Source organism: Bombina bombina, chromosome 8, assembly GCF_027579735.1.
Source record: "Bombina bombina isolate aBomBom1 chromosome 8, aBomBom1.pri, whole genome shotgun sequence".
Classification (NCBI taxonomy): domain Eukaryota; kingdom Metazoa; phylum Chordata; class Amphibia; order Anura; family Bombinatoridae; genus Bombina; species Bombina bombina.
This window is the reverse complement of record NC_069506.1, coordinates 258829858-258854288: the sequence shown is the minus strand read 5'-3', so window position 1 is coordinate 258854288 and position 24431 is coordinate 258829858.

Sequence of the window (24431 nt, the reverse complement as noted above, 5' to 3'; positions counted from 1 at the left end):
TTAGTACCTTTCCGATTCCCAAAAAATTAATTAGGTTTGCAGGGAACAAGCTTTCATTCGTACTTGAACGTTAAAGTTCTTTAAATGTCGTGGATAGTCTTAATAGCAACCGTGTTAGTCTAACCACACTGCCGGGCTGATACACTCTTATTTGCTTACCTGTTCTTTGATGCAAACTTACTTCTGGTAGCACTAGTGTCTCTACAGCTTGCGGCTAGTTGGTGACATAACACGCTACGTCCGGGGATTTGAATGAAGTAGATCCGTCCTATATCCTTGCTCTTTAACTCTGCGCAGAGTGTTTGGCTTGTGGAAATAGTCCCACTTTGAATCCTCTGTAATCCTCCATTCCCGTTTGTTTCGCAAACTTGGAATTTCTTATATTATACCATCAACGCGTTTCGCCACTCTTGGTGGCTTTATCAAGATGGTTTGTTTGTGATGAATTGCTCCCTTATAAACGTATTGGAAGATTTTCATTGGTTAGGGATAAAAAGTCTCATTTTCGTTTTTTCTTTATTTAAGGTGGAATTGGTACATATCTCTTTAAGGTGGAATTTTCGTTATTTCACATTCTCCTCATGATACATGTTTACACATTTGATATATGTCTATTGGTGAATAAAACATTATTGCACATCTCTCTCATAGCATAGATTAAACCATTCTTTAATTTGTTACTAAAAATATACACCTATATAAAAAACATTAACTATAAAATATCTCTGATATATATATTACTTCTAAAAGGATTTAGTCATATAGCATTAATTGCATGGGTATTCATAAATATTGAATATATAAGATCTAAAATGGACCAATATTTTGATTAATGTATTCACATTGTTTCATTTATTATTTCAAAATAATATTGACTGTATCTTTAATTAGAGTGCAAATGTCATATAAATAATGCACATATAAAATATTATATACTATACAATCTTGTAATAATATGAATAAACATAAAATATGAAATATATATGTATCTCTCAAAAAATTGGATTGTAAAGATGGGAAATTTTCAACATTATGGTTCTTAGAAAAAAGGTTTTGTCTACATATTTAAAGGATCAAAAATTATACAACTATATTTGGTTGTTAAATCGATATTGGTCCTAAATAGTATTCCTTAATAATATCATGTAGCATAATTTGGTCCTTTTAGAAGTAATATATATATCAGAGATATTTTATAGTTAATATTTTTATATAGGTGTATATTTTTAGTAACAAATTAAAGAATGGTTTAATCTATGCTATGAGAGAGATGTGCAATAATGTTTTATTCACCAATAGACATATATCAAATGTGTAAACATGTATCATGAGGAGAATGTGAAATAATGAAAATTCCACCTTAAAGAGATATGTACCAATTCCACCTTAAATAAAGAAAAAACGAAAATGAGACTTTTTATCCCTAACCAATGAAAATCTTCCAATACGTTTATAAGGGAGCAATTCATCACAAACAAACCATCTTGATAAAGCCACAAAGAGTGGCGAAACGCGTTGATGGTATAATATAAGAAATTCCAAGTTTGCGAAACAAACGGGAACGGAGGATTACAGAGGATTCAAAGTGGGACTATTTCCACAAGCCAAACACTCTGCGCAGAGTTAAAGAGCAAGGATATCGGACGGATCTACTTCATTCAAATCCCCGGACGTAGCGTGTGATGTCACCAACTAGCCGCAAGCTGTAGAGACACTAGTGCTACCAGAAGTAAGTTTGCATCAAAGAACAGGTAAGCACATAAGAGTGTATCAGCCCGGCAGTGTGGTTAGACTAACACGGTTGCTATTAAGACTATCCACGACGTTTAAAGAACTTTAACGTTCAATTACGGTACTCAAAGAAATGGGCCAAAAAGGAAATATTTCTTGTAACGGTTATAAGAAGTACGAATGAAAGCTTGTTCCCTGCAAACCTAATTAATTTTTTGGGAATCGGAAAGGTACTAAAAGTTTGTTTCCCAAGTGGTGGAATATACATAATATGTATATTCCATGTATTACATATAAGGTTACATATGTATTACATATAAGGTTCATCAGAATCAGACGCACAGTTTCAAAGGAACTTTAAAAAAAACTTTTTAGTATTTTAATATCTACAGTGACCGGTCACCTAGTATCCAATTTATCTTTTTTATATATGTTTTTAGACTATATGTCATTTAAATAAAAACAAGTTTGCATCCATTTTTAGTTTATGTATGTCGTTTTAATTGGATGCACCAAGGTATATATTTTTCAATCACTTTTTTATTAGGGATAGTGCAATAATTGTTATTCATACATAGTATGCAATTGTTATTCATACATAGTATGCAAATTCTTTATCTAATGATATAACGGAGTCCGTTTTTTTCATATCTTGCTAAAATTATATTCATACATAGTATGCAAATTCTTTATCTAATGATATAAAGTACGTACATTATTCAATCAGCTTCCAATCATTTTGCAGAATAAAAGCATTTTGATTTTTTAAAACTCCTATTAGGGGTTGGTAGAATCTATTGAATCATATAATTAGGGGTTGATAACATCCATTTATTCATACATAGTATGTGACTCTTTATCTATAAGATAGGATTCAGTAATATTTAGTACTCTTGGGAAGGTTCAATATATATTCATACATGGTATGTAATTCTATTCTTATTTCTAATTATCCCCGTGCTGTATAGCGCATTCACACGTTTTTCTATCATTGTAACTTGAAGAGGCAGGCTTTGGCACATCTTACGTCAGATTCTAGGATTGTTAGTTACACAAAAAGCTGATAAGAGTTTCTTAGTAGTGGATATGGACAGAGCTGATTATATTCAGTTAGCTATGCATCAATGGAATAACTCTGAAACATACTTACATTTGTATAGATATTCCACTATATTATATAAATGTAGTATTATATTAGATAATTCTATTGAAGGAGCCGTCATCAATAATTCTATTGAGATTTTTTAATGAAATAGTGCCCACCATTTTCCATTTTTTACTGTAATACATAAAGACATTTGTAACCATTTATTTAGTTTTTGTTAATGCACAAATATATTTTGTTTGAGGGCCAAATATGTGTAACAGCTATGGGAGCTAATTCTCCCCCTATCTTACGCTAACCTCTTTATGGGTTGGTGGGATATGTGCCACATTTTTGCAGATATTAAAGGGACAGTATACACCAATTTTCATATAACTGCATGTAATAGACACTACTATAAAGAATACTATGCACAGATACTGATATAAAAATCCAGTATAAAACCTTTTAAAAACTTACTTAGAAGCTTCCAGTTGAGCTCTGTTTAAAAGGTAGCTGGAACACCCACTGAAAGTGGGAAATAGCAGACACTCCCCCCTTCCTCTGTATATGAAAAGACCCTTTACACAAACAGAAGCAAGATGGAGTAGGTATACGTCGGTATTCTCCTAAAATGTTGGGGCTTGGTTAGGAGTCTGAAAATCAGAGCAATGTTATTTAAAAATAAGCAAAACTATCCATTTTTAAAAAAAACAAAACTGTATGGGCTATAAAAAATGGATCATCTACAAAACATTTATGCAAAGAAAAATCTAGTGTATAAGGTCCCTTTAATTCCTACAGAAATAATATTATATTTTATGCTTTAATTAGAAAAGGTGAGAGGGTATCAGCCCAGACATGTTGTTCTTATCTGAATATTATTATCACAATCGTATATGTCTGCCTCAACTTTAGTTGCTATTGATAAACAAAGTGTTTTTGGATGACTGACAAAACATAGATCATACGTGCAGTGTGGCTGCCACAGTATAAAATAGCAAAATAAATGTTTGCTCTTTTATGCTTTGAGGGTATTTAGTGATTGTGATCCATTCTTTTGCCGGGGCAGTTGCAGAGAGCAATGCTTTGCCAAATACCTAAAAAAAAAAAAGAGTTTGATGTTTCATATATTGGGGCCACATTGTCTCACATAGGCCGCGTTTATACAGTGAATTACTGGCAGACGTTAAAGGGACAGTAAACTTACAAAATAATGTTATATAATTCTGCACATAGTGTAGTGGTACTCAGGTGTTGAACCAAAAACAGGCTGGCTCCTATGCTTACATTCTTGCTTTTTAAATAAAGATACCAAGAGAGCGAAGAAAAATTGTTAATAGGAGTAAATTAGAAAGTTGCATACAATTGCCTGCTCTATCTGAATCATGAAATTTGAAATTCTAAAACTAAAGTCCAGTTAAAAAAAAGCCCAACCCAAAATAAAAAATCCTATACTAAACACTAAAACCTACTCTAAAAATTGACCTAAAAAGGGCATTTTGTAGGACACTGACAGTCTTGCATTTTAGCCAATCAGTGCTGACTACTAGGTAACTCCATGGGCGTGAGCACAATGTTATCTATATGGCGCACATGAACTAATGCCCTCTAGCAGTAAAAAAACTGTAAAAATCCCCTGAGATAAGAGGCGGCCTTTAAGGTCTTAGAAATTAGCATGTGAGTCTACCTAGGTTTAGCTTTCAACAAAGTATACCAAGAGAACAAAGCAAATTTGATGATTAAAGTAAATTGGAAAGTTGTTTAAAATTGCATGCCCTATCTGAATCATGAAAGATTAATTTTTACTACACTGTCCCTTTAATCAGGAATATCAAAGACATGACGTAGATGTAGGCTTCAGTTACAGTTAGGTTGCACAGGCATTATTTGAAGTGTTCCTACACAGAAAACGTGTTTGGTTTCAGTGAATGCACTGTCTGTGCTGTTTAGGAACACTTCAAATACGACCCCCTCCACCCGCTGAAGGTTTTGCAGAAGCCCCAATCCCTATTATTTCCTATGGGAGACACATCACCACTTGCCAGCACTTTGCAGGTCCCCCCCCCCTTTTTTAAGAATATGTTAATGCTTTGAATATCGGGACCTCTGTCACATCCTGGGACTTATCCAATGGGTTGGGATTGTGTTATATATTATTAACCCCTAATCTGCCGCTCCGGACACTGCCGCCACATACATTATACTTATGAACCCCTAATCTGATGCCCTCAACATCGCCGAACCCTACATTTTATTTATTAATAGATATTAATAGATATTGGCTGATAGAATCCTATCAGCCAATCGGAATTAAGGTAGGAAAAATACTATTGGCTGATGCAATCAGCCAATAGAATTGAGCTTGCATTCAATTGGCTGATTGGAACAGCCAATAGAATGCAAGCTCAATCCTATTGGCTGATTGGATCAGCCAATAGGATTGAACTTCAATCCTATTGGCTGACTGCATCAGCCAATAGGATTTTTCTTACCTTAATTCCTATTGGCTGATAGGATTCTATCAGTCAATCGGAATTGAAGGGACACCATCTTGGATGACGTCACTTAAAGGAACCTTCATTCTTCAGTCACCGTCGGATGGAAGAGGATGCTCCGTGTCGGACATCTTCAAGATGGACCCGCTCCACTCCGGATGGAAGAAGATAGAAGATGCCGGTCTGGATGTCCTCTTCTGGCCGGATCAGATGAAGACTTCTGCCCCTCTGGAGGTCCACTTGTGCCCAGCTGGGTGAAGACGGCTCAAGGTAGGGTGATCTTCAAGGGGGTAGTGTTAGGTTTTTTAAGGGGGGATTGGGTGGGTTTTAGAGTAGGGTTGGGTGTGTGGGTGGTGGGTTTTAATGTTGGGGGGGGGTATTGTATTTTTTTTTTACAGGTAAAAGAGCTGATTACTTTGGGGCAATGCCCCGCAAAAGGCCCTTTTAAGGGCTATTTGTAATTTAGTATAGGGAAATTTATTATTTTGGGGGGATTTTTTATTTTATTAGGGGGATTAGATTAGGTGTAATTAGTTTAAAAAAATTGAAATTCTTTTTTTATTTTCTGTAATTTAGTGTTTGTTTTTGTTTGTACTTTAGTTTATTTAATTTAATTGTATTTAATTGTAGGTAATTTATTAAATTAATTTAATGGTAGTGTAGTGTTAGGTGTAATTGTAACTTAGGTTAGAATTTATTTTACAGGTAAATTTGTACTTATTTTAACTAGGAAGTTATTAAATAGTTAATAACTATTTAATAACTATTCTACCTAGTTAAAATAAATACAAAGTTGCCTGTAAAATAAATATAAATCCTAAGCTAGATACAATGTAACTATTAGTTATATTGTAGCTAGTTTAGGGTTTATTTTATCGGTATTTAGTTTTAAATAGGATTAATTTATTTAATTGTATTAAATTTATTTAGATTTATTTAAATTATATTTAAATTAGGGGGGTTAGACTTAGGTTTAGACTTAGGTTTAGGGGTTAATACATTTAATATAATAGCGGCGACGTTGGGGGCGGCAGATTAGGGGTTAATAAATGTAGGTAGGTGTCGGCAATGTTAGGGATGGCAGATTAGGGGTTAATAAAATGTAACTAGTGTTTGTGAGGCGGGAGTGCGGCGGTTTAGGGGTTAATATATTTATTACAGTGGCGGCGATGTCCGGTCGGCAGATTAGTGGTTAAAAAATTTAGTTAAGTGTTTCCGCTGTGGGGGAGGCCTTGGTTTAGGGGTTAATAGGTAGTTTATGGGTGTTAGTGTACTTTTAGCACTTTAGTTAAGAGTTTTATGTTACGGCGTTAGCCCATAAAACTCTTAACTACTGACTTTTAAATGCGGTAGGAGTCTGGACAGGAGAGGGTCTACCGCTCACTTTTTCCAGCAACCGTAATACCGGCATTAGGAAAATTCCATTAAAAAGATAGGATACGCAATTGACGTAAGGGGATTTGCGGTATGCGAAAATCGCAGAAAAAAAGTGAGCGGTACACCTGTACCTGCCTGACTCGTAATACCAGCGGGTGTTAAAAAGCAGCGTTGGGACCCCTCAACGCTGCTTTTTAAGGCTAACGCAAGTCTCGTAACCTAGCCGACAGTTACTGTATATTAATACACTTTTTACCTCTGTAATTACCTTGTATCTAAGCCTCTTCTGACAGCCCCCTGATCACATGACTTCTTATTTATTATCTATTTACTTGCATTTTAGCCAATTAGTGCTGTGTTGTGATGACTCTTAGATAACTCAACGGGCGTGAACACAATGTTATCTATGTGGCCCACATGAACTAGCAGTCTCCTGTTGTGAAAAGCAAATAAAAAAGCATGTGATAAGAGGATGTCTGTAGTAGCTTAGAAACAGGCAGAAATATAGAGGTTTAAATGTTATAAAGTATGTTAATATAACCATGTTGGTTGTACAAAGCTGAGAAATGGGTAGTAAAGGCATTATCTATATTTTTAAATAATGACAAGTTTAGTGTTGACTGTCACTTTAAGTAAGCAGTGTTTGTGGGAAAGTACTAAGTTACTGAAAGTATAGTATAGATGAGGAATGACCTTCCAATAGAAGTGAGAAAACTATTGTATTCATGAAATGCTGAATTTGAGTCAATATTTACTGTAAAATCGAAAGACTCTTTCATTTTGCCGCAATGAACTTCCTGTGAGAAAAACAAAAATACATTTCCTATTTGAATAACCTTAAAACCCTGCATATGACATATGAACAATGCAGTGATGACGTTATTCACTAAGTACATGGATCCGAGCTCACGTGGTTTCAAAGTAAATGATTGACAGAGAATAAACACCCAAATGAATGCGCTACATACTCTGTCATAGTGTAATTATTTATTTATTTACTTAACTAAACAACCAAGACAAAGGTTACACAAGTAATTATAAATGTTTGTCCCTTTGAACTGGGCAAATTACTGTGTGGACACAGCCTAATGGAATTTTAACAATTTATTTTATATTCAGCATGCCAGCATAGCTTATATTAGCAATTAATAACTACAAATAATAATAATGATTGTGAAAGATCTGCATGGGAAATAAATGTTTTAACACTATCATTTTGTTAGCAAATTAAACTATAAAGACTTAGCCAAGACAGTATTAAAGCAATACAACTGAGAAAGTGCTCAATCCCTCAAAACTCAATGGGGCATATTTATCAAGGTCTGGCGGACCTGATCCGACACTGCGGATCAGGTCCGTCAGACCTCGCTGAATACGGCGAGCAATAGGCTCGCCATATTCAGCATTGCACCAGTAGCTCACAAGAGCTGCTGGTACACACGACGCCCCCTGCAGACTCGCCAGCAGGGGGTGTCAATCAACCCGATTGTACTCGATCGGGTTGTATTGGGGCGATGTCTGATGATGACTCGCCAGAAACAGGGGCCATCAAGCTCCATACAGAGCTTGTTAAATAGAGCCCAATGAGTTATGCTGAAATTGCTAAACAATGTGTGTGCTATATAAAGATAAAAATCGACATATACCCCAAAGTACCCAGCAACACCAAAAGATGGGGTTAAATACTTAACTACTGATAAATAAAACTACTCTGTCTCTTGATATGGTAGAATATATATATATATATATATATATATATATATGTGCCACTAGCTAGAAGCATATACATTATCCTCAGAGTTCCTTAAAGGGATAGTAAACACCAAAAATGTTATTGTTTAAAAAGATAGTTATTACCTTTATTTACCATTCACCAGTTTTGCAGAATCAACACTTATTAAAAATATACTTTTTACCTCTGCAGACTGCCTTCTTATCACATAGCCACTAGGGGGCGGTCTCAAGCCCGCTTAATGTCAGATATACGTTGTACAAAAACAGATATAAATCAAAGAAGTTCTTCTAAATGAGACAAAGATTGAGTATGTATATCTAGTCCTCCAATACTGTAGGTTGTCCCAGCAGCTCTTTGTCAAGAGATGGTCAGTCTCCCAGGTAAGGGTACAGACAACTGGAAGCTACCTGCAGAACACACTAACGCACTTATGCTATGGGCTAGTTTACAAGTAGAGCGCTATTTAACACTTGCGCTCCAGTGTTAACTGTGCTAGAAGTAAGTTTTTTGCACGTCGAGTTCCGCTCGTATTATGAGTTGAAAGTAAAAGGTTTCCACTCACGCACTAATCCGATGCACATAAAAGCCTTACTTAGGATATCGCGCACGATAATGTATTCCCCCATAGAAGTCAATGGAACAAAAAACCTGGAAAAAAGCCTATAACCCTACTCGCAGGCAAACCCAATTGCATCTTCTCAATGTATTTCACATACAAGAATATGTTCTATTTATTAATAAATACATATTTCTACATATATCTGATGGTATTTTGCACAAATATATATTTACAGACCTATCTATATACCTGTACATGATTATATATAGGTATATACAGATATATATAGGAATATGTATTTACAAATACTTAGAACACATTCTGCTGTGTGCACACAGGTATACCCCACTTATACAGCGGGTTAGGGACCAGAGCCCCACTGTAAAGTGAAAACCGCCTTAAAGTGAAACAAGGCAGTTTTAGCTTTCTTTTCACTTGCCAGTGTGTTTAAAAGCTTGAAAACATGTTTGAACTAACATATATTAGGGGTGCAATAGCGTTACGTTTAGTTTAACACTAGCACAGCACAGTTTTCAATTAGTATTCAATAAATACTGTACCTGTAAAATAGTGACAATTACTGTAATAAAATTAGACTATAGCACTGAGACACAGATTGCACTGTAATGCTGTAAGTGAAAAAAATAGAATGATATGGAATCCAAAAAAAGAGACCATAAAATTCAGAATAACACAAGCGCTATAAAGCTTAAAATAGGAATAGTGATAATAAATATATACTATATATTAAATTGTATACACATAACGCCAAACCTTGTGTGTAAGTGATACCATCAAGCGTGAACAAACAAACCAAAGGGTGTATAAAAAATAAATATTTAATATAAAATAGTAAAAAAGGTGAAAAATAAAAACAAAATAGCAAATGCGTTGATCAGACGCATAGATACAGTGTAGTATACAAACAGAAACAATGTTACAATATAAAGAGCCGGATTGGAATACAATGTGAACACAATTTCTTGAGGAGATTCGATGCAGCAGTCTTTACATACGCCCAGATTGAGGAAGAAATTCAAACTTCAGTTGGAACTGGAACGAGACGAGAGACCGATAAAACGACAAACAAGGCAACAGCATAAGGTTATCACCGGAGGTCGGTGATTCAATTCTGTTCCTCACACTGGCGTGATTCTCCGAACAGCGGGAAGCAGTAAAAACAACCAGAATGCTTTTTCGTCAAACACCTTTGCATACAGGTAACTGTGAAGCTGCACCTACGGAAGCCGAAGAGGAACAAAAAAACAAAAGCAGAGCAACGCGTTTCAACCCGTGACCAGGGTCTTTTTCAAGCTTGAAAAAGACCCTGTTCACGGGTTGAAACGCGTTGCAGTACAGCTACATTTACACAGTAGGAGAGCACACAGCATATGAGCTTAGATTCTGTTTAAATAAACCTCAAAATTAGGATGCACATGAAAGCATTTCAGTTTTTAATAAGAGCATTCCAGCGATACACATGTATTAGTACTTTTACTGTGCATAGTACAGTACATGTGCCTGGTGCAAACACTGCGCTGTACTAGAGGCTTCAGCAAACCTGACCACTAACGAATTAGTAGCATATTTACTGAGGCCCTATCCGTCAGGTCTCTTTTCCATTTCCTGCATATGGGATTTAATTAACCTATAACAAATACATACTCTCAGCTAACAGCATGCTTTATTTCCCTATCTATGCATCTCTCATGCTAAGCAGCAGAATATATAATAATATTGTTTGTTGGCTGTAAATCTGCAATAGAACCATATATTGAAATGCTGTGTGAGGCAATTACTAATAGTATATTTTATATATCTGTGAACTATCTATTCTTTTTTATTATCATTATTCTCTTTTTAATCGAGACACAAATTTGAGCAAAAACATTTTTTTATATAAAATTGTACAAAAGATAATATTGAAAGAGATGTCCTCACTAAAATGTCTTAATGTTTCACATCTTGACTTGGATCAGGGTTCGAGTTCTATGAACCCTGTTGACATCTGCAACTTAATTGTCTCAATAAAACAGAGTTCTTCCGAGAGGAAATGAAATTATTTGTACAAAATCTCATGTTGCAGCAGAATAAAGGAAGAAATGCTATACATTAAGTTGTGTATCTCATTATTATTATTATAATATTTTAAAACTAAACCTAGTAACCAAACAACAAAAACCAACATATATTGAAGTCCTAAATGTGTACCCAGTGAAAAGCATTAAAGGGACAGTATACACCAATGTTCATATAACTGCATGTAATAGACACTACTATAAAGAATACTATGTTCAGATACTAATATAACAATCTATTATAAAACCATTTAAAAACTTACTTAGAAGCTCCCAGTTTAGCACTTTTGAAAAAGTTAGCTGGAACACCCACTGAAAGTGGTTGTATACCAAAAAGTGCAGACACTCCCCCTTCATATGAAAATACCTTTTACACAAACAGGAGCAAGCTGGAGTAGGTATACATCAGAATACTTCTAAAACTTTAGGGCTTGGTTAGGAGTCTGAAAATCAGTGCAATGTTATTTAAAAATAAGCAAAACTTTACATTTTAAAAAAAAACTGTATGGGCTATATAAATAGATCATCTACAAAACACTTATGCAAAGAAAAATCTAGTGTAAAATGTCCATTTAAATTAAGTAATTATACATTTATCAGTCTGTGTTATGAAATCTGGTAAACGCATTTTAATAAACCTCTGCCATTTATTTAGCAAGGGGTTAAAGGGGCAGTCTAGTCAAAATTAAATGTGCATGATTCAGATAGGACATGCAATTTTAAACAACTTTCCAATTGATTTTTATCATTTAATTTGTTTTGTTCCCTTGGTGGTATTTTTGAAAAGCTAAACCTAGGAAGGCCCAAACTGATTTCTAAACCGTTTAAAACTGCCTCTTAGTTCAGAGCATTTTGAACATTTTTCACAGTTAGACAGTACTAGTTCATGTGTGTCATATAGATAGCATTGTGCTCACTCACGTGGAGCTATTTAGGAGTCTGCACTGATTGGCTAAACTGCATGTCTGTCAAAAGCACTGAGATAAGGAGACTGTCTGCAGAGGCTTAGATACAAGGTAATCATATAGGTAAAGCATATATTGATAAAACTGTGTTGGATATTCAAAACTGGGGAATGGTTAATAAAGGGATTATTTATCTTTTTAAACAATAAAAATTCTGGTGTAGACTGTCCCTTTAATTCTGCGTTTAGTATCCAACTTCAAACTGTTCAATGAAAAGCTGTATAAACAAATTACGTTTAAATTGTGCTATAGATGGTATTTTTTGTGATATCCATAAACATAATATTATACAATGTCTGGCAATCAATACTATTAAGCTAAGTTTATTGTGCAGTCTTTTATAAGAATTTTCCTACTGAAAAAGACTGATTTTAGCAGCATCTATTGTTATGTCTAACTGAAAAGTAATTTTAATCCAGTATTGTAGTTGGCTCCAGCAAAAACTTAATTAGAGCTTAGAGGGCATTTATAGAAGTAATGAGAGAAACCTGGAATATTTTTATTACATTTAATACAGTGGTTGAAGTGCATGAGGTTCCATTTTTATAGACGTCCTGGAGTAATGTAATCCTTATATAACATTCTCATTTGTGCTTCTCTAAAGGAAACCGCTAAGGAAGCTACTTTAGCCATTTTCAAGCTAGATTTAATGTCCTGCAGAGTAATATTATCAGAATTTTGCCCAATTCAGAGATTCGGATGCATTCAGATTTCCAAATCAGCACATCCCGAAAAATTCCGAAAATGAATAAATCGCCGACACTAACTCTTAGTCTACATCATTAAATAAAGCTATTAACCCCTAAACCACCATTCCTGAGATCGCAGACACAAACGAAATATATTAACCCCTAAACCGCCGTTCCCAAACATCGCCGACGCAAACTAAACCTATTAACCCTAAACCACTGTTCCCCGACATCGCAGAAAATAACTAAACCTATTAACCCCTAAACCGCTGTTCCCAAACATCACTGACACTAACTAAACCTATTAACCCCTAAACCACCATTCCCAAACATCACCGACACTAACTAATCCTATTAACCCCTAAACCGCTGTTCCCAAACATCCACAGAACGAATTAAACCTATTAACCCCTAAACCACACACACCCACATCGCCAACACTACCTAAACCTTTTAACCCCTAAACCTCCAGCCTCCACATCGCAACAACCTAAATAAAACTATATTAAACCCTAAACCTAACCCTAAACTAACCCTAAACATAACACTCCCTAACTTTAACATAATTAAAATAGACCTAAATTAAAGTTAGAGTTATTAACTAAATAATACCTAATTAAAACTAAATATAAACTTACCTGTGAAATAAAAATAAAACCTAAGCTAGCTATAATATAACTAATAGTTATATTGTAGCTCTCTTACGGCTAGATTTAGAGTTTTGTTGGTAAAGACCCGCGTAGCTAACGCTGCTTTTTTCCCAGCGCACCCTTAAGACAACGCTAGTATTGAGAGTTGTCTTAGGGGCTGCGTTAGGCTCAGAAAAGGGTGCGTTGAGCCTAATTTAGCTCCACTTCAACCCTCAATACCAGCGTTGCTTACGGTAGCGGTAAGCTGGAAAAACGTGCTTGTGCACGATATCCCCATAGGAAACAATGGGGCAGTTTGGGCTGAAAAAAACCTAACACCTGCAAAAAAGCAGCGTTCAGCTCCTAACGCAGCCCCATTGTTTCCTATGGGGAAACACTCTCTAAGTCTGCACCTAACACCCTAACATGAACCCCGAGTCTAAACACCACTAACCTTACACTTATTAACCCCTAATCTGCCGCCCCCGCTATCACTGACACCTGCTGTATATTATTAACCCCTAATTTGCCGCTCCGTACACTGCCGCAACCTACATTATCCCTATGAACCCCTAATCTGCTGCCCCTAACATCGCCGACCCCTATATTATATTTATTAACCCCTAATCTGCTTCCCCCCCAACGTCACCGCCACCTTACCTACACTTATTAACACCTAATCTGCCGACTGGACCTCGCCGCCACTATAATAAATGTATTAACCCCTAAACCACCACACTCCCGCCTCGCAAACACTAGAATAAATAGTATTAACCCCTAATCAGCCCTCCCTAACATCGCCGCCACCTACCTACAATTATTAACCCCTAATCTCCCGCCCGCACCGTCGCCGCTACTATAATAAAATTATTAACCCCTAAACCTAACCCTAACACCCCCTAACATAAATATAATTTAAATTAAACAAAATAATATTCCTAAAATTAACTAAAATAATCCTATTTAAAACCAAATACTTACCTAGAAAATAAACTCTAATATAGCTACAATATAATTAATAATTAATTAGCTATTAAATAGTTAATAACTATTTAATAGCTACCTAGTTAAAATAAGTACAAAATTACCTGTAAAATAAATCCTAACCTAAGTTACAAATACACCTAACACTACACTATCATTAAATTAATTAAATAAATTACCTACAATTAGCTAACTTGAAATACAATAAAATAAACTATTCTATAATACAAAAAAACAAACACTAAATTACAAAAAATAAAAAAGAATTACAAGATGTTTAAAATAATTACATCTAATCTAAGCCCCCTAATAAAATAAAAAATCCCCCCAAAATAATAAAATGCTCTACCCTATTCTAAACTACCAAAGTAGTCAAAGTAGGCTTTTTGCGGGGCATTGCCCCAAAGTAATCAGCTCTTTTACCTGAAAATAAAAATACAATACCCCTCCAACATTACAACCCACCATCCACATAGCCCTACTCTAACCCACCCAAACCCCCCTTAAAAAAACTATCGCTAACCCCCTGAAGATCATCCTACCTTGAGTCGTCTTCACCCAGCCAAGCCGAATTCTTTATCCAAGGTGCGCAGAGGAGGTCCTTCATCCGGTAGAAGTCTTCATCCAAGCGGGGCAAGAAGAGGTCCTCCATCCGGTAGAAGAGTTGATCCATGCGGCGTCTTCAATCTTCATCCATCCGGAGCGGAGCCATCCTCTTCAACCGACGACTTCCCGACGAATGAAGGTTTCTTTAAGGGACGTCATCCAAGATGGCGTCCCTTCAATTCCGATTAACTGATAGGATTCTATCAGCCAATCGGAATTAAGGTAGAAAAAAACTGATTGGCTGATGCAATCAGCCAATCAGATTGAAGTTCAATCCGATTGGCTGATCCAATCAGCCAATCATATTGAGCTTGCATTCTATTGGCTGTTCCGATCGGTTGAAGAGGATGGCTCCGCGTCGGGTCCTTGAAGATGGCTCCGCTCCGCTCCGGATGGATGAAGATTGAAGACGCCGCCTGGATCAACACTTCTACCGGATGGAGGACCTCTTCTTGCCCCGCTTGGATGAAGACTTCTACTGGATAAAGGACCTCCTCTGCGCACCTTGGATGAAGAATTCGGCTCGGCTGGGTGAAGACAGCTCAAGGTAGGATGATCTTCAGGGGGTTAGCAATAGGTTTTTTAAGGGGGGTTTGGGTGGGTTAGAGTAGGGGTATGTGGGTTGTAATGTTGGGGGGGTATTGTATTTTTATTTTCAGGTAAAAGAGCTGATTACTTTGGGGCAATGCCCCGCAAAAAGCCCTTTTAAGGGCTGGTAAAAGAGCTGATTACTTTGGTAGTTTAGAATAGGGTAGCCAAACCTGTAGATGATACCTAGGTATCCAACTGTAGGGGGCACTATTCACATATATTAGTTAGTTAACAACATTTGATGTGCAACAAAACAATAATAAATCTCAAACCATACACTTAGTGGAAATAACTTAGCTGAATTCTTTGCCTCAGCTATGTAACATGTACTGATACTCAATATAGTCCTGAAATCTTTAAGAAATTCCTTTGGTAAAGTCCAGGTATGGTTGGTAATATTATATTCACACTTGATAGAAGGCTTGATGGGCAGCTCCTCTTATAACAAATAAAGCAACCAAACATCTGTGGAAATTAATCACAAAGAAAAGAGGGCGCCTCCTAGTGCAATATTGCAAGATAATAAACAAAAAATAGAATTTGTGCAAGAAAAATACTCACAAAATAAGCAGCACCTATGTGCTGATTGGGGCAGGCTGGGGAATCACAGTGACCCAGCTACACTGATCCAGCGATTGGATGATGGAGCTTCAATGGAAACAAATGTAGAATCTGAACAAGAAATCAAAAAAGAGATGGGGGAGCACCTCCTATTGCAATAATGTAATATAAATGGCACATATAGACAAACTTGAAGATTGTATACTCACAAAGGGAGCAGCACCTATGTGCTGATTGAGGCAGGCTGGGGAATCACAGTGACCCAGCTACACTGATCTTGCAGCATGGTTACCAATATCTCCAAACAAACAATCAGGCTTAGACTTCCATAAAAATAACAATTTATTTAAAAATTCAAGGGATGTGAGTTGACAACACACCAATATAAAAACAATTGTTTAAAAACAGTTGCAACTAGTTTCTCAGCTAAAAAGGCTGTTTCCTCAGGCTCAGGGTATTGTATTTTTATTTTCAGGTAAAAGAGCTGATTACTTTGGGGCAATGCCCTGCAAAAGCCCTTTTAAGGGCTGGTAAAAGAGCTGATTACTTTGGTAGTTTAGATTAGGGTAGGGCATTTTATTTTTTTGGGGAGATTTTTTTATTTTATTAGGGGGCTTAGATTAGGTGTAATTAGTTTAAACATCTTGAAATTCTTTTTTCTTTTTTGTAATTTAGTGTTTGTTTGTTTTTTGTATTATAGAATAGTTTATTTTATTGTATTTTAAGTTAGCTAATTGTAGGTAATTTATTTAATTAATTTAATGATAGTGTAGTGTTAGGTGTATTTGTAACTTAGGTTAGGATTTATTTTACAGGTAATTTTGTACTTATTTTAACTAGGTAGCTATTAAATAGTTATTAACTATTTAATAGCTATTGTACCTAGTTAAAATAAATACAAAGTTGCCTGTAAAATAAATATAAATCCTAAAATAGCTACAATGTAATTATTAATTATATTGTAGCTATATTAGAGTTTATTTTCTAGGTAAGTATTTAGTTTTAAATAGGATTATTTTAGTTAATTTTAGGAATATTATTTAGTTTAATTTAAATTATATTTATGTTAGGGGGGTGTTAGGGTTAGGGTTAGACTTAGGTTTAGGTGTTAATAATTTTATTATATTAGCGGCGATGGTGCGGGCGGGAGATTAGGGGTTAATAATTGTAGATAGGTGGCAGCGATGTTAGGGAGGGCAGATTAGGGGTTAATACTATTTATTCTAGTGTTTGCGAGGCGGGTGTGCGGCGGTTTAGGGGTTAATACATTTATTATAGTGGCGGCGAAGTACGGTCGGCAGATTAGGTGTTAATAAGTGTAGTTAGGTAGCGGCGATGTTGGGGGGGCAGATTAGGAGTTAATAAATATAATATAGGGGTCGGCGATGTTAGGGGCAGCAGATTAGGGGTTCATAGCTATAATGTAGGTGGCGGCGGTGTCCGGTCGGCAGATTAAGGGTTAAAAAATTTTATTAGACTGGCGGCGATGTGGGGGGGCCTCGGTTTAGGGGTACATAGGTAGTTTATGGGTGTTAGTGTACTTTGTAGCACAGTAGTTAAGAGCTTTATATTCACGCGTTAGCCCATAAAGCTCTTAACTACTGACTTTTTTCGGCGGTAGGAGTCTTGTCAGTAGAGGGTCTACCGCTCACTTCTTCCAAGACTCCAAATACCAGCATTAGGCAGATCCCATAGAAAAGATAGGATACGCAATTAGCGTAAGGGGATCTGCGGTAGCCTGGAGTCGAGGTGAGGAAGTGAGCGTTAGACCCTTTCCTGGCTGACTCTAAATACCAGCGGGCGGCCAAAAGCTGCTTTTGACGGCTAACGCAGAACTCTAAATCTAGCCGTTAGGTTTTATTTTTATTTCACAGGTAAGTTTCTATTTATTTTAACTAGGTAGACTAGTTAGTAAATATAGTTATTAACTATTTACTAACTACCTAGTTAAAATAAATACAAACTTACCTGTGAAATAAAAGTAAAACCTAAGCTGCCTTACACTAAAACCTAACATTACAAAAAAATATAACATTACAAAAACAAAAAAAAACTGTAATTACAAAAAATAAAAAACACTAAAATTACAAACAATAACAAATTAAATTATCCAAAACAATAAAAATTATTCCTTTTCTAATACCCCGTTTAAAAAAAAAAAATAACACCCGAAAATAAAAAACTCTAATCTATAATAAACTACCAAGGGCCCTTAAAAGGGACTTTTGTAGGCCCTTGAAAAGACCTTTTGTAGGGCATTGCCCTAAAGAAATCAGCTCTTTTGCTAAAATAGAAAAACAAACACCACCTAACAGTATACAAACCCCCACCCCCCAAACCCAAAAAATAAAAATTTGCTCTAAAAAGGGCATTTGTATGGGCATTGCCCTAAATAGGGCATTTGTATGGGCATTGCCCTAAATAGGGCATTTGAATGGATTTTGCCCTTAAAAGGGCATTCAGCTTTTTTACTGCCCTTAAAAGGTCATTCAGCTCTTTTAAGATTGCCCATTAGCCCTAATCTAAAAAAAAAACAACCCAAAAAAACCTTAAAAAAACCTAACACTAACCCCTCTTTAGGTACTCACAGTTGCTGAAGTCCGGCTTGAACAATCTTCATCCCAGCGGCTCCATCTTCAATCAGCCAATAGGAATGATTTGAGCAGCCAATAGGATTTAAGCAGCTCTAATTCCTATTGGCTTATTTAAATTTGTCAGCCAACAGGAATGCAATGGTACCCCCAGTATAAAAGGGGTACCTTGCATTTGAATTCTCAGTGTGCGGCGGACGATTGCATGAAGAGGACAACCACGTCGGATCAATGGACCTCCGCCTTCGCTCCTAGACCGCTCCGACTCCACAGGGATGAAGAAATGCCGGTACCTCGATGGATGAAGATGGAGCCGCCTGGATGAAGATGGAGCCGGTGGGATGAAGATCGTTCAAGCCGGACTTCAGCAACTGTGAGTGCCTAAAGAGGGGTTAGTGTTAGGCTAATGGGCAATCTTAAAAGAGCTGAATGCCCTTTTAAGGGCAGTAAAAGAGCTGAATGCTCTTTTAAGGGCAATAACCTTTCAAATGCCCTTTTCAGGGCAATGGGTAGATTAGGTTTTTTAGTTAGGTTTTTTATTTTGTGGGTTTGGGGGGTGGGGGTTTGTAATGTTAGGGGTTGTTTGTTTTTATTTTGTAGCAAAAGAGCTGATTTCTTTAGGACAATGCCCTAAAAAATGGCCCTAGCCTATTGGTAGTTTTATTATACATTAGGGTTCTTTTATTTTGGTGTGTTTTTTTTTTTTAAACAAGGTATTAGAATAGGAATATTTTTTATTATTTTGGATAATTCGGAAGATAGTACCTCTTTTAAAGACCCTTTAGATAGGAAACTTGAATCTTATCTAAGGAAAGCTTATTCATATTCTGGCTATCTTCTCAGGCCTGCCATTTCTATGGCTGATGTTGCAGCTGCATCAACTTTTTGATTGGAAAGTCTAGTGCAACAGGAAATGGATCCTGATTTGTCTAGCATTGTTCGCTTGCTTCAACATGCTAATCATTTTATCTGTGCTGTCATTTTTTATATCATCAAAATTGATGTTAATTCTATGTCTTTAGCTATTTTAGCTAGAAGAGCTTTGTGGCTCAAATATTGGAATGCTGACATGGTATCTAAGTCTAGGTTACGATCTCTTTCTTTCCAAGGTAATAAGTTATTTGGTTCTCAGTTGGATTTGATTATTTAAACTGTCACTGGGGAGAAGGGAGATGTTTTGCCTCAGGATAAAAGACCTAAAGGTAAATCTAAAGCTTCTAACCATTTTCGTTCCTTTCGTCAAAATAAGGAACAGAAACCTAATCCTTCCACAAAAGAATCTGGTTCCAATTGGAAACCTTCTTCAAGTTGGAATAAATCTGTTTAAGAAACCAAAGCCAGCCCCCAAGTCTGCATGAAGGTGTGGCCCTCATTCCAGCTCAGCTGGTGGGGGGCAGATTAAGATTCTTCCAAAACATTTGGGCAGATTCTGTCCAAAAACAATGGATAAGGGTACCGAATAGGATTCAGAGTAAGATTTTTTCTCTCACGCATCCCAGCAAATCCAGTAAAGGCTCAGGCTTTTCTGAAGTGTGTTTCAGACCTGGAGTTTTCAGGGGTAATCATACCAGTTCTGTTTCAGGAACAGGGTCTGGGGTTTTATGCAAATCTATTCATTGTCCCAAAGAAAGAAAATTCATTCAGGCCAGTTCTAGATCTGAACATTTTGAATCGTTATGTAAGAGTGCCAACTTTCAAAATGGTGACTTATAAGGACTATTCTGCCTTTTGCTCAGCAAGAGCATTATATGTCCACAATAGACTTACAGGATGCATATCTTCATATTCTGATTCATCCAGATCATTATCGGTTTCTGAGATTCTCTTTTCTAGACAAGCATTACCAATTTGTCGCTCTTCCATTTGGCCTAGCAACAGCTCCAAGATTCTTTTCAAAGGTTCTCAGTGCCCTACTCTCTGTAATCAGAGAACAGGGTATAGCGGTTTTCCTTATTTGGACGATATCGTGGGACTAGCTCAGTCTTTACATTCTGCAGAATCTCACACAAATCAACTAGTGTTGTTTCTTCAAAGACATGGTTGGAGGATCAATTTACCTCAGACAAGGGTCACCTTTTTAGGTTTCCAGATAGATTCAGTCTCCATGACTCTGTATCTAACAGACAAGAGACAAATAAAATTGGTTTCAGCTTGTCGGAACCTTCAGTCTCAATCATTCCCTTCAGTAGCTATGTGCATGGAAGTTTTAGGTCTCATGACTGCAACATCGGACGCAATCCCCTTTGCTCGTTTTCATATGAGACCTTTCTAGCTTTGTATGCTAAACCAATGGTGCAGGGATTATACAAAGATATCACAATTAATATCCTTAAATCCCAATGTTTGTCTCTCTCTGACTTAGTGGTTAGATCACCATCGTATAGTTCAAGGGGCCTCTTTTGTTTGCCCAATCTGGACTGTGATCACAACAGATGCAAGTCTTTCTGTGGATTAGGTCCACAATACCTCGCTGAATGCGAAGAGCAATACTCTCTCCGTATTTAGCATTGCACTAGCAGCTCACAAGAGCTGCTGGTGCAACGCCACCCCCTGCAGACTCACGGCCAATGGGCCACCAGCAGGGAGGTGTCAATCAACCCAATAGTACTCGATCGGGTTGATTTCCGGCAATTCCTGTCCGCCTGCTCAGAGCAGGCGGACAGGGTTATGGAGCAGTGGTCTTTAGACCGCTGCTTCATAACTGCTGTTTCTGGCGAGTCTGAAGACTCGCCAGAAACACGGGCACACAAACTCCATTCGTAGCTTGATAAATGGACCCCAGTGGGTTTGGAAATCTCAAGAAGCAAGGTTAACAATCAATATTTTAGAACTCCATGCTATTTTCAGGGATCTTCAGGTTTGGCCTCTGTTGAAGAGAGAACCGTTCATTTTTTTTTCAGACAGACAATATCACAACTGTGGCATATGTCAATCATCAGGGTGGGACTCACAGTCCCCAAGCTATGAAAGAAGTATCTCGGATTCTTGTTTGGGCGGAATCCAGCTCCTGTCTAATTTCTGTGGTTCATATCCCAGGTATAGACTAATGGAAAGCGGATTATCTCAGCCATCAGACTTTACATCCCGGAGAGTGGTCGCTCAAACCAGATGTGATTTCTCAGATTGTTCAGATGTGGGGTCGTCCACGAACAGATCGGATGGCTTCTTATCTAAACAAGAAACTACCCAGGTACCTGTCCAGGTCCAGGGATCCTCAGGCGGAAGTGGTGGATGCATTAGCAGTTCCTTGGTGTTACCAACCTGCTTATATCTTCCCGCCTCTGTTTCTTCTTCCAAGAGTGATTTCCAAGATCTTCATGGAACAATTGTTTGTATTGCTGGTAGCTCCAGCATGGCCTCACAGGTTTTGGTATGTGGATCTTGTTCGGATGTCCAGTTGCCAACCTTGGCCACTTCCATTAAGGCCAGACCTTCTATCTCAAGGTCTGTTTTTCCATCAGGATCTCAAATCATTAAATTTGAAGGTATGGAAATTGAAGGCCTAGTGCTTAGTCATAGAGGTTTCTCTGACTCAGTGATTAATACTATGTTACAGGTTCGTAAATCTGTTTCTAGGAAAATTTATTATCGAGTTTGGAAGACTTATATTTCATGGTGTTCTTCTCATAAATTCTCTGGGCATTCTTTTAGAATTCCTAGAGTTTTACAGTTTCTTCAGGATGGTTTAGATAAGGGTTTGTCTGCAAGTTCCTTGAAGGGAAAAATCTCTGCTCTTTCAGGTTTATTTCACAGAAAGATTGCTAAGCTTCCTGATATTCACTTCTTTGTACAGGCTTTGGTCCATTTCAGGCCTGTCATTAAATCAATCTCTCCTCCTTGGAGTCTTAATTTGGTTTTGAAGGCTTTACAGGCTCCTCTTTTTGAGCCTATGCATTCTTTGGACATTAAACTACTTTCTTGGAAAGTGTTGTTCCTTTTGGCCATCTCTTCTGCTAGAAGAGTTTCTGAATTATCTGCTCTTTCTTGTGAATCTCCTTTTCTGATTTTCCATCAGGATAAGGCAGTTTTGCCGACGTCATTTAAATTTCTACCTAAGGTTGTGAATTCTAACAACATTAATAGAGAAATTGTTGTTCCTTCTTTGTGTCCTAATCCTAAGAATTCTTTGGAGAGATCCTTACATTCTTTGGATGTTGTAAGAGCTTTGAAATATTATGTTGAAGCTACTAAAGATTTCAGGAATACTTCTAGTCTATTTGTTGTCTTTTCTTGTTCTATGAAAGGCCATTTCCTTGGCATCTTGGTTAAAGCTTCTGATTCATTCAGGCCCCGCCTCAGAGAATTACAGCTCATTCTACTAGATCAGTCTCCACTTCGTGGGCTTTTAAGAATGAAGTTTCAGTTGATCAGATTTGCAAAGCAGCAACTTGGTCTGCTTTGCATACATTTACTAAATTCTACTGTTTTGATGTATTTGCTTCATCGTAAGCAGTTTTTGGTAGAAAAGTTTTTGAGGCAGCTGTTTCAGTTTGATTCCTCTGCTTATGTTTAAGTTTTTTCTTTTCATTATGAAAATAAACTTACAATTTGGGTTGTGGATTCATTTTTTTCAGCGGAAAATGGCTGTTATTATTTTATCCCTCCCTCTCTAGTGACTCTTCTGTGGAGTTCCACATCTTGGGTATTACTATCCCATATGTCACTAGCTCATGGACTCTTGACAATTACATGAAAGAATACATAATTTATCTAAGAACTTACCTGATAAATTCATTTCTTTCATATTGGCAAGAGTCCATGAGACCCACCCTTTTTATGGTGGTTATGATTTTTTGTATAAAGCACATTTATTTCCAAATTCCTATATTAATGCTATTTTACTCCTTTCTTTATCACCCCACTACTTGGCTATTCATTAAACTGAATTGTGGGTGTGGTGAGAGGTGTATTTATAGGCATTTTGAGGTTTGGGAAACTTTGCCCCTCCTGGTAGGATTGTATATCCCATATGTCACTAGCTGATGGACTCTTGCCAATATGGAAGAAATGAATTTATCAGGTAAGTTCTTACATAAATTATGTTTTTTTGTTTTTGTAAAGTTAGGTTTTAGTGTAAGGCAGCTTAGGTTTTACTTTTATTTCACAGGTAAGTTTGTATTTATTTTAACTAGGTAGTTACTAAATAGTTAATCACTATTTACTAACTAGTCAACCTAGTTAAAATAAATACAAACTTACCTGTGAAATAAAAATAAAACCTAAGCTTTTATAACTTTTAGTTATATTGTAGCTAGCTTAGGTTTTATTTTAGAGGTACATTTTTATTTAATTTTAAATAGGTATTATTTAGTTTATAATTGTAACTTTAATTTAGGTCTATTTTAATTATGTTAAAGTTAGGGGGTGTTAGGTTTAGGGTTAGGTTTAGGGGTTAATATAGTTTAATTTTGGTTGTTGCTATGTGGGGGCCGGCGGTTTAGGGGTTAATAAGTTTAGGCAGTGTTTGCGATGTGGGGGGTGCGATTTAGGAGTTAATAGGTTTAGCTAGTGTTGGCGATGTCAGGGAACGGTGGTTTAGGGGTTAATACTTTATTTAGTGATTCAGTTAGTGTTGGCGATGTTTGGGAACAGAGATTTAGGGGTTAATAGGTTTAGGTAGTGTTGGCGATGTGGGGGTGTATGGTTTAGTAAGTGTCGGCAATGTTGATGAAATGCAGTTTAGGGATTAATATGTTTAGTCAGTGTTGGCGATGTGGGGGAGCAGGGGTTAATAGGTTTAGGTAGTGTTAGTG